Source organism: Sminthopsis crassicaudata, chromosome 2, assembly GCF_048593235.1.
Source record: "Sminthopsis crassicaudata isolate SCR6 chromosome 2, ASM4859323v1, whole genome shotgun sequence".
NCBI classification, from domain to species: Eukaryota; Metazoa; Chordata; class Mammalia; order Dasyuromorphia; family Dasyuridae; genus Sminthopsis; species Sminthopsis crassicaudata.
In genome coordinates this window covers 291,924,023-291,935,646 of record NC_133618.1, presented here as the reverse complement: position 1 = coordinate 291,935,646, position 11,624 = coordinate 291,924,023, and the positions used below count along the sequence as shown (strand labels likewise).

At 34.4% G+C, this 11,624-nt stretch overlaps 2 long non-coding RNA genes across 2 annotated transcripts in view; one reads left to right on the top strand and one right to left on the bottom strand.

Annotated features, from left to right (window-relative positions):
- Positions 1-3,677: 3,677 nt before the first annotated feature.
- Positions 3,678-11,624, top strand: part of LOC141556133 (uncharacterized) — a 70,039-nt gene continuing 62,092 nt past the window's right edge. Inside the window, exon 1 of the long non-coding RNA XR_012486439.1 lies at positions 3,678-3,852. This is a non-coding gene — a long non-coding RNA (uncharacterized LOC141556133). The remainder of the gene's footprint in view (positions 3,853-11,624) is intronic.
- The window catches only part of LOC141556134 (uncharacterized), a 38,373-nt gene continuing 32,747 nt past the window's right edge, over positions 5,999-11,624 (bottom strand). The window contains exon 4 of the long non-coding RNA XR_012486440.1: positions 5,999-6,118. This is a non-coding gene — a long non-coding RNA (uncharacterized LOC141556134). The remainder of the gene's footprint in view (positions 6,119-11,624) is intronic.

Below are 11,624 nucleotides of genomic sequence, written 5' to 3'. Positions count from 1 at the left end.
TAGAATGATAAAGATAAATATCTATTTTTAAAAGCAATACATTTTTTAAAAATAAGGTTTTTTTTAATATCTTTTTAAAAAAAATCATTATCATAGTTATCCCCAACATCCCTTTCTCTCCCCTTCCCAGAGAGTCATTCTGTGGAACAAATGGCAATCTTAAATTTCAAAAAACAAAAAAAGAAGAAAAAACTAGTCACAACTAATCAAGATATTGAAAAAGTTCAAAAACCTATGCAATGTGTAACAGTTGTGGCCCTATAGCCACCATGAAGGTGTGGATTTAGGGTCAAGCAGGATTTTTTTAAAGAATATGAAAGTCTTCTTCAGTTGGCTAGATATGGGTGGAATGAACCAGGAGGAACAGGGACAGAAAGGGAGATGATAGGAACAGGATAAAATGGTAGCTGTATCTAAAACATGCAGAACAAAGGGATGTGAACTGCCAGAAGCAGAATAGTGAAGTAAAGGAGAACTAAGTGGCACAGTATATATAGGGCTGATCCTGGAGTCAGGAGGACCTGAGTGCAAATCTAGCCTCAGGACATAGAGTGACAGTTAAATCAGGACAGTTAAATACAACCCTGGCCAAGTCACTTAACCCTGTTTGCCTCAGTTTTCTCATCTCTAAGTGAGATGGAGAAAGAAATTATAAATCTCTCCAGTATCTTTGCCAAGAAAACACCAAATGGGGTCACAGAGAGTCAGATAAGACAAAAATGACTCAGCAACAATAAAGAAGTGAAGACATAGGTTCTGTAGATGTAATGCAGACAATATCAACCCCAACTTCTTAAAATATGGTTGTGACTCCATATAGGATCTTGTAACTAGATGTGGCAGTAGCAAAATTAAAATTTATTGGTAAATGTTTGATTTGTACATCTATTTTATAAGCCCATATATCTGGCATAACATAAACATTTCTTGGGCAAAAAGGAATCATGGAAAAAAAAGTCTAAGAAGCCTGTTCTAAACCTCTAGTTTCCAAAAAGTCTACATTCACTAATGGCAATATTGAGATTGCAAATGAAATGAGTAAGCAGAGCTTGCCAGAGATGCTAAACTCTAGCATCCTGGTATGAGGGGAATTTAATTGTGTTCCTCTCCCTATTTTGTTGGGGAGAAAAATGAATTCAAGTGTCAGAACATCTGGATTCAGATAATATATCTACTGAAACTTTTTGGGCAGGTTGCTTAATATTCTTGGATGCCAAGAAATGGCACATTCATATCTGTGAAATGATGGGGTTGAGCCAGATCAGAGGTGAAAACCTTGCATCTGCTCTAGAGTTCTATTGAACCAGAATAAATGTAATTGGGAAATGTTTAACAAAATGAGTAAAAATACAATACAACATAGATATTATTTTGTGGTTTTCTAAGTTAAAATGTGTCCTGCAGGATTTGTTTCTATATGAGTTTAACACTATTGGATTAGATAATCTGCGATCCCCTTTTAGTTTTGTAATTTTTAAAAATTGACATTGTTTTAATGTCTTTTGCTTTAGTTTTATTAATCATATATTATAAGTGGCACAAAGTAATTTATTGGTGGGCCCTCAGAACTGTGGACTTTTTTTTTTAATATGATTTCTATTGGTTTTGTTATGGCTATGATCAATTATGCTAATAGTTTTCCAAATCTTGGACCAGCTTTGTATTCCTGGAATAAATTCCATCTATCACAGTATAATCATTATGATATCTTTGCTAATGGTTTATTTAAAATCTTTGCATCAATATTTTCTAGGAAAATTGTTCTAAAATTTGCTTTATTTTGGCTCTTCTTGGTTTGGGTATCAGTACCATGTTTGTGTAGTAAAAGGAATTTGGTAGGAATCCTTCACCTATTTTTGAAAAAGCTTACATAGTATTGGGATTAGTTGGGGTTTTTTTTGGGGGGGGGGAGGGAGTAGAATCCACTTGTGAATCCATGTGGTTTTGGGGATTTTTTCTTAGGAAGTTCATTGATAGCTTGTTCAATTTTTTTTTAAATATAAAATTGGGTTATCATTTTGGAGAGCAATATGAAACTATGTCCCAAAGAGATCACAAAAGAGGGAAAAGGACCCACATGTGCAAAAATGTTTGTGGCAGCCTTTTTTGGAGTGGCAAGAAGCTTGCTGTAGAAGAAACAATTAGCAGGATGATTTCAGAGAGATCTGAAGAGACTTACATGAACTGAGGTCAAGTGAAGTTAGTAGAATCAGGAGAACATTGTACACAGCAACAACAGGATTATATGATGATCAGTTCTAATGGCTCTTTTCAACAGCAAGGTGATTCAGACCAGTTCCAGTAGTCTTGTGATGAAGAGAGCCATTTGAACCCAGAGAGAAGACTGTGGATACTGAGTATGGATCACAACTTAGTGTTTTCACTTTTTGTTGTTCTTTGCTTGCATTTTGTTTTCTTTCTCATTTTTTCCTTTTTGATTTGATGTTACTTATTCAGCATTATAATTGTGGAAATACATATAGAAGAATTGCACATGTTTAACATATATTGGATTACTTGCTATCTAGGGGAGGAGATGGAGGGAAGGAAGGGAGAAAAAAATTTGGAACACAAGATTTTGCAAGGGTGAATGTTGAAAATTATGCATATATTTTGAAAATAAAAAATTTTAAAAATTAAAAAATTAAAAAGAAATGTATTTTTAAAATTAATATACATGTGTAACCAGAAAAAAAAATAATAAAAAAAATAAGATTGGGTTAAGTATTTTATTTATTTTATGTTAATCTGGTTAATTTATATTTTTGTAGATATTATCCATTTCATTTATTTTATTTATTTTTTCCCCCCTGAGGCTGGGGTTAAGTGACTTGACCAGGGTCACACAGCATCCATTTCATTTAGATGGTCAAACTTATTGTCATATAATTCCTAACAATTGTCTTAATTTCTTCTTCATTGATGGTGAATTCACCTCTTTTGATATTAGTACTTTGGTTTTTTTCTTTCCTTTTTAAAAATCAAAGTAGCCAAGGTTTATCTGTTTTATTATTTTTTTTCCATAAAACCAGCTTCTACTTTTATTTATTAGTTCAGTGATTTTCTTACTTTCCATTGATTTTCATTTGCTTTTTTTTTTTGGCTGAGCTTTTGGGATTAATTGACTTGCCCAGGGTCACACAGTTAGGAAGTGTTAAGTAACTGAGGCCAGAATTGAGCTCAGATTCTCCTGAATCCAGGGCCAGTGCTCTATCCATTCCACCATCTAACTGCCTCTCTCTTTTGATTTTCAGCATTTCCAATTTGGTGTTTAATTGGGGAGTTAAAATTTGTTCTTTTTCTATTTTAATTTTTTTTTTTAGTTGCCTTCCCTTTTCATTGATCTGCTTTTATTTCTATTTTATTGATGTGAGCTAAGCAACTAAAGATAAAATTTCCCCTAAATACTGCTTTGATTGCATCTCATAAATTTTGTTATGCTGCTTATTGTCATTTTCTTTAATTAAATTGATTATTTCTATGAATTGTCCTTTGACCCATTTGTTTTTAGGATTAGATTATTTAATTTTCAATTAATTTTAATCTCTTTCCTGGGGATGGATCTCACTGTTAGCCGGTCTTGGAAAAGGGCTTCACTACTGCTCAACAAAGGAGTCAAGGTCTTACTGGTAGCTTGTGTTGGGGCTGGGATTGCTGGGGTAGGGGCCTTGTTTAGTTGCACAGTCTGCTCACTTGCCTAAGGGACTGCTGGCTTGAAGGAGGCAGGGTCTCACTAGTGGCTTGGAGCCTTGCTGCAGGACTATTGCTGTGAAGCTGGCTGCTATTGCTACTGCTGCTGCTCTTAAACTTTTGTTCCTTTATCTTCCCAGTAAGACAGACCTTTCCAGACAGGTAAGCTGTTTCCTTGCATCTAAACCATTTCTGATGTGATTTTCTAGTTATTTAGAGGAAAATTGGGATGGCTTCAGAAGAGTCCTTCCTGACTCTGACATTTTGGGACTAGAAGTGAAATTAGATGTATTTTTGTTTTGCTTGTTTGAAATCAGGATTGCTACCCCTGTTTTGTTTTGTTTTTTTTTTTTTACTTTTTACCTCTGCTAAAGTATAATAGATTCTGCTCTAGATCCTTACCTTTAACTCTGTATATGTTTCTCTGCTTCAAGGGTATTTCTTGTAAATAACATTGTAGAATTCTAATTTTAATCCACTCTGCTATCTGCTAGTCCTTTGTTCTCAAGTGTAATGGAGGAAACATGAAAACAACTATGTACCAAAAAAATACATACAGGATAAATTAGAGATCACTAATAAAGTCTAGATGATAGTCCTAAGAGGGGACCTCGAAAGGCTTTTGTAGAAGTTGATCTATATATAATTTACTTTGCGATCTGGTATGTCATAATGTGTATGAGTTCACCAAGTATATTTTCCCCATGTTTAAAGAGTTAATTTAGTTAATGATTTATAGTTCCTTTCACTAGCAAGAGGCCAAGTGCCAAAGACCTAAGAGGGAGAAACAAATGATATCCTTCTGATCCTGAGTATGTGTGTTTAGGGGGATGGGAGAAAAGTGATACCTTGGTGAACTATAATTTTGGTACCCCCAGTCCCTTGAATTTGTCACTCGCAGCTTATCAAACATTTGATTATTTAAAAAATTATATCTGGCTTGACTACTGAAATCTGTTATTATATATATATTCATGTAGGTGAGGACAAACTTCATGTGATTAATTATGAAAAGTTTAGCAGATTTCATGAATTTGTACACTAATAATGAGTTTGTTAATGTGAAGAATCTGAATCTTGCTTTTAAGTCAAAGTTTTCCTTTGCATCTCTTTTTTCTTTCTTTCTCTCCCTCTGTCTGTCTCCCATATTCCCTTAGTGTTTTGTCTTCATCTCTGAAGTGTATTTTTAAAACATATGGGATAGTTTTATGAACTATTCATTCAGGAATAGATGAAATCATTGATCTTCTAACGAGTCTTGACCTAAAATAGATTGTGGATTCCATAATTTCCTTCCAACCTTGATGTGCATTTGTAGTTTGTGCCCTTCCCACTCACCTTTTAGCATTGTGTTATGATCAAAAATGTATCTAACTGCCTATTGGATGTCTTAAACTGGATGTGATATGTTTCCCCCAAATCCCCCACTTCCTATCACTATTATATTCTCCTGGTCAGCCAGGCTTACAACTTAGTTGTCATACTTTAATTTATCATTCTCTGTCATGTCTCACATACTATCCATTGCCTAATCTTATGATTCTACCTTCACGATATCTCTTATACATGCCCCCTCCTCTTCTCTGACATTGTCACCACCCTCGTGAAGGTCCTCCTCACTTTCTGGTTGGTCTCTCTTTCTTAAATTTCTTCTCCAGCCTATTCTTCACCCAGCTTTCAATCTATCTAAAGCCTACATGAGATTATGCCATATCCCTATTCAACAAATACCAGTGGCTTTTTGTTATCTCTAGGATCAACTATAAAATCCTGTTTGGCTTTTAAACCCTTCAGAACCTGGCATTTTTCCTGCCTTTCTGATTTTCTTATACTTTGTTCCCCTTCTCACATCCTAAAATCCAGTGACACTGGCCACCTTATTGTTTTTCGCATAAGATATTCCATATTCCATATTCCAGCACTGAGTGTTTCTACTGACTATCTCCTATACCTCGACTTCTCTCCATCCTCGTCTCCCAATCTTGGCTTCCCTGACTTAGCTTCTAGTCGCGGTCCACTTAGTTTCTAGCTTCAGTCAAACTTTGACTGAAAAGTCTTTCCTAGTCCCCCTTAATGCTTGTTGCCTTACCTTCTGTGAGTGTCTCCAGTTTATCCTCAGTGCATCTTGTTTGTACATAGTTATTTGTATGGCTACTTTGAACAGCTTTAAATGACATCTCTATTTGTGCTTTTCTTTTTTCTTTTTTTTTTTCTTTTTTTTGGTATTTTCAGCACTTAACATGATGCTTATGACCAAGGCAGATATTTATTAAATTTCTGTTGACAGCTCTTGAGTTATGGCTTTTTACCAGACATGGTTGCTTTGGATATTGACAGACTCTGATGTGGACTACGTTTGCTGGACTTCTGGTGGCTATAAGCTCAAAAGATTGTCACTTGATTCATTCCATCTCTAACACCCATTCACCTGAGATCAGGAAAGAATAAATAGAAAAGATAAACTGAACCAGCTACACCCAGCAAAAGATGGGAGATGACTATGAATCACTACATAGAATTCTCAATACCTCTAATTTTGTCCACCTGCATTTTTGATTTCCTTCACAGGCTATTTGTATACTATTTCAAAGTCTGATTTTTTTGTTTGGATATATATATACGTATATTGTATTTAATTTATACTTTAACATATTGAACATGTGTTGGTCAACCTGCCATCTGAGGGGAAAAATTAGAACAAAAGGTTTGGCAATTGTCAATGTTGTAAAATTACCCATGCATATATCTGGTAAATAAAAACTATTAATAAAAAAAAATAATAAAATAAACAGAAAAGAGACAGAGAAAATTGCAGCAATATAGGTTCAGAGACCCAAAGCAACAAGATGGGGAGATAGGGCAGATGCTGCTACTTCGGCCTGTTACTTCTTTTCCTTTTTAAAAGCCAAGGAAGAGAAAGACTTTTCCAATTCCAGCTTGATAGCCTACTAAATGGCATTTTATCACCATGCAACATGTCAACAGGAAATAGTCATACTATATCTGTGCATGCTCTAAATCAAGAAAGGAAAAGATCTTTTCATTAAATATTTTAGAAGTAGGTTCTCAAACCTTCATGTGGATTGGTAGCAGGCAAATATTGCTTGTGCTCTAAGGATGAGCCCTTTTGGCTAGTGTGCCTCCCCCTTATGTATGTTCATATAACATATATGTGTGTGTGTGTGTGTGTGTGTGTGTGTGTATTGTGTGTGTGTGTTTATGGTATAGATAGATAGATAGATAGATAGATAGATAGATAGATAGATAGATACACACATAGGGATATAGCAATTACAAACTGTGTGTCATGGAAAGGATTAAAATCCTCATGATGTATTTAACCCAAATATATAATTCAGTGCTCTGAGAATCAGAGATACCCTCAGGCCCAAACCATCTGGGTCTAGAGGCAGAAGAACTGATTTCAAATTTTGCCTCTGGTACTTACTACCTGTATGACTTTAGACAAGTCACTTAACTTTCTTGAATTTCCTGATGTGTAAAATACAGAAGCTGGCTACATGCCTCTTAGGTACCTTCAAACTCTGAATCTACAATCCTGTGATTTTGACTTGAATCACAGGAGTGTTGAGGGGTTAGAAATATTTGAAGATGATCCATTTCTATAGATGAGGAAATTGAAGACCATATTGGTGAAGAGATTTTATTAAATTTATCCAGCTAGTAAATAATAAAGTCAGGGCTCAAACTCCAACCTACAAGTTGCCATTTCAATGCTTTATCTCCATTGCCTTTGATTGTTTCTCCTTATCCTTCAAATCATGCAGCTTTCTCTGTATGGTCACTGCCAAGGCTTTATCTTCCAAACTCCCAGTTGTGAATAGGCATTGTAAGTCACTATATACTTCTGTTGATAGGCATTTATCACTTTTTGAAGAAGTTTATTCCATTTTTTCCTTACATTCTTATAGGACAGCTAGATGGCAGAGTAGATAAGATCTAAGCCAGAAAGACTTCTTTCTGAGTTCAAATCTGGCTTCAGACATTTAGTGATTCTGGGCTATGTGATTCTGGGCAAGTCACTTACCTCTTATTCTTCAATTGTAAAATGAGCTGGAAAAGGAAATGGCAAATCATTCTAATATTTTTGCCAAGAAAACCCCAAACTGAGTCACAAAGAGTCAGACACAATTGAAATGACTGAACAACAAATTCTATTTTGGGATAACTCCAGTTATTAAAAATCTTTCCCTTTATAATGAATTGAAATTTGCTTTCCTATTTTCCCACAATGTTGTACAATGACCAAGCCTTAATTATTGTTACCATCATCATTATTATGTCATTCTGATCTTTTTTAGTTGTGTTTAGATCAAAAGAATCTTTGGACAAGTCACTGTCCTGTTATTTATTTATACTTAAATGTTCTATGGATATTATACAGGTGGATAAAATAAATGCTTTTTATAGTTGATAAAAATATTGGAACGGAAGCTCATCTTCTATAGACTCACTGAGTGTAGTTTCCAGCACTAATAGAAATGAGTGTTACTGTATTTGTCTTGTCTTGTTTGCATATGACTTTGCTCTCTTCTGCTAGGCCTTTTTTTTTTTTTTTTTTTTTGGAAAGTTTTCTGTTCCTATGTAATTTGAAGTTATAGATGTTTGTCATGAGAAAATCTCTTTAAAACAATATTCTGAGGTTTTTATAGATCCATGTTATATCCAGACAATTGTGGAGAAGAATTTGGTCTGTAGTAATGGTCTTGTTCTATGACAGGTTGTTGCTTGGATTCGCTAGAATATTTTGTGGTCTATATTTCTAGGATAGAGATTTTTTTTTTTAATCCTTTTAGTTATGTAAAATAGAGAACTAGTGGTATATAATTTTAACCACAAGTTTTTGACTTGTTTGTCAGGTGTTCTAAGAATGTCTATCTGTCTTCTTTGTTCTTTACTTTAAAGAAGTATTAATTTTCCTGTACTTGTCTTAGGAAGATGGGTTCAATGTATTATTAATATTGTATAAGTTTTTTTAGGATGCTTTAAAAATCTATTATTTTCCATTTTACAATTCCAGAGGTACATACATGGGTATTTCATAAGTTCTCATTTCTTTCAATGTATTCTTTTCATTAAGCTTTGATTTCAGAATATCAGTGTAAGTGAGGATCTAATACAAGCCCAAAGGATCTCTCCACACGAAAAACCTAGGAAGAAGGTGATGATACATAAAGAAAGTGCTTTGGAGAGAATGCAGACATTCTGTAAGTGGTTCTGATTGATTTCCATGTGTTGGAAAAGAGACTCTTTTAATGGCTGTGAAGACATTCAAAAAAGCCAGTCAACTTCAGCTACTTCCTTTATTGTTTAATTCTTTTTTTACTTCATTTTGTGACTCCTTAGTTCATGTTATCTAGTAAAGGGACAGAGTGACCTTGGGAGTTTTGAAAGTTCAGGAGAGAATAAGCCAGAGAAATCTAGCCGGCAGACTCTGGACTGGATTTCTCAGCCAGCACAGCATTAATACTCCAAAAAGCAACCTTTGAGAATGACTTCTGGGTCCCTTGCCCAGTGGTGGCTGAAAGGTTGTCACATTTGGAAGATGTACTGCATCTGGTCCATGAACTTAGAAGGACCAATATTATGTAGAAACTAAGTTAAGTCTCAAGCTTACTTTTTCAGAGAGTAAGATAGCATGAGGAAGAGTATGTCCCTGAAATGCTGGCAGGGTAGGGAGCCGTATTTATTTTTGCTATGTTGTTTTTACAAGTTTTTATTGATATATTGTTTCTTTCATCACTACAGCTATCTCAAATAAACTTCCTCTGTCCCCTTCCAGAAAGTCATTTCATATAACTAATAGTATTTTTTTTAAGAGAATAAAAAAATCATTATGTTTGCTAACACGTGCAATTGTAACATCTTTGGAACTCCTACTTCCATGGAGGGATGGATTGGGAATTCCTTCCCTTATATCATCATTCAAATTGTGTTTGAGCTTTATCATTTATTTTTTATTATTTTATTTTATTTTTTTTTGCTGTGTCGTTATTTTATCCATTTACTTTGTAGTAATTGTGCCTATTGTTTTCTTAGCTCTGCTTGCTTCACTCTGCATCAGTTCATATAGATAGATTTTTCCATGATTCTCTGTATTTGTCACATACATTATTTCTTACAGCATAGTAATATTTTATTACATTCATATAATATATCTCAATTTGTTTAGTCATTTCTCTAACTGATGGGTAACTACTTTCTTTCCAGTTCTTTTCTATTACAAAAAGTGCTTCTGTAAATATTTTGATTTATAGGGGGACTTTCTTATTAATAACTTCTTTGGGGTATAAGCCCAAGAGTCTCTGATTCAAAGGGTATGGACAACTTAGTCAATTTATTTACATAATTTCTTTTTTTTTATTATTAAAGTTTTTTAATTACAAAGCATATGCATAGGTAATTTTTCCAACATTGACCCTTACATAACCTTTTGTTCCAAAATTTCCCCTCATTCCCCCAAACCCTTTCCTAGCTGGCAGGTAGTCCAATACATATTAAATATGTTGAAATACATCAAAATCCAATATATGTATACATATTTATACAGTTATCTTGTTGCACAAGAAAAATCAGATCAAAAAGGAAGAAAAAGAAAAACTGAAAAAGGAAACAAAATGCAAGCAAATAACAACAGAGAGAGTGAAAATGCCATGTTGTTTTCCACATTCAGTTCCTATAGTCCTCTCTCTGGGTGTAGCTGGCTCTCTTCATCACTGAACAAGTGGAACTTATTTGGTTCATCTCATTGTTAAAGAGAGCCCCATCCATCAGAATTAATTGTCTTATGTTGCCATGTACAGTGATCTCCTGTTTCTGCTCATTTCACTCAGCATCAGTTCATGCAAGTTTCTCCAAGCCTCTCTGAAATCATCCTGTTGGTCATTTCTTACAGAATAATCATATTTCATAGCATTCATAAACCACAATTTATTCAGTCATTCTCCAACTGATGGGCATCCAGTCAATTTCCAGTTTCTTGCCACTACAAAGAGAGCTGCCACAAACATTTTTGTATATATTTACATAATTTCAAAATACTTTTCAAAATAGTTGTACCATTTCACAGCTCTTCCAACAATATATTAGCATGTCTATCTTACCATATATTTCACTTTTTGTCATTACCCCTTCAATATTTCTTCTTTTATATTCATTGATTTCAGTACATTACAATTACAATTTTCAGGGAGTCTGTTATTTTGGATAAAATTTACCACCTTCTGTTCTATGTTTTTCATTTTTCTAATTCTTTCTTAACTCATTTAATTTATAATTTACTTTTTTTTCATCTTTTAATTTATAGCTTTCAGGTACTTTTGTAGTCCTTTTGGCTAAGCTTTTTCATCTTTGAAGTTCTGTTTGATGTTGTGAAGTTACCTTCTTCTGGGTTTTCCTCTTGGTTGATTCTTCACCTAAAATATTTCTTCTTGGTGTTTAGTGTCTTAGTACTTATTCATATTTCTGGCTTCAGATTTTGATGTGAGACTTTGTGCCAAAGCCAGATTCTGTTCCCTTCCAAAACTCTTAGAAAGGATATCTGTCACTGTTTTTTCCTCTCTTTTTTTCCAAGGTTCCTGTTTCTCTGGCTTATATTTCCTTATTTAAGCTCAGGTCATTGTCAGGCTTCACTAGACAGAGTTCTATTATTATCTATGCCTGATCAAGGCACCGGGTTTCTATGTCTCCCCTGAAGCTTCTTTGATCAGGCTGGTAGGTCATTTTTGTCTTCCCCCAGGGCTCTCTGTGTATGATTTTTTTTTTTTTTTTTTGTCTTCCCAGAGCTTTTTTGATCATATTGAGAGAGACAGAGACAGAGACAGAGAGATAAAGAGAGAGAGATGGAGAGAGAGAGAGAGAGAGAGAGAGAGAGAGAGAGAGAGAGAGAGAGAGAGAGAGAGAGAGAAGAGAGA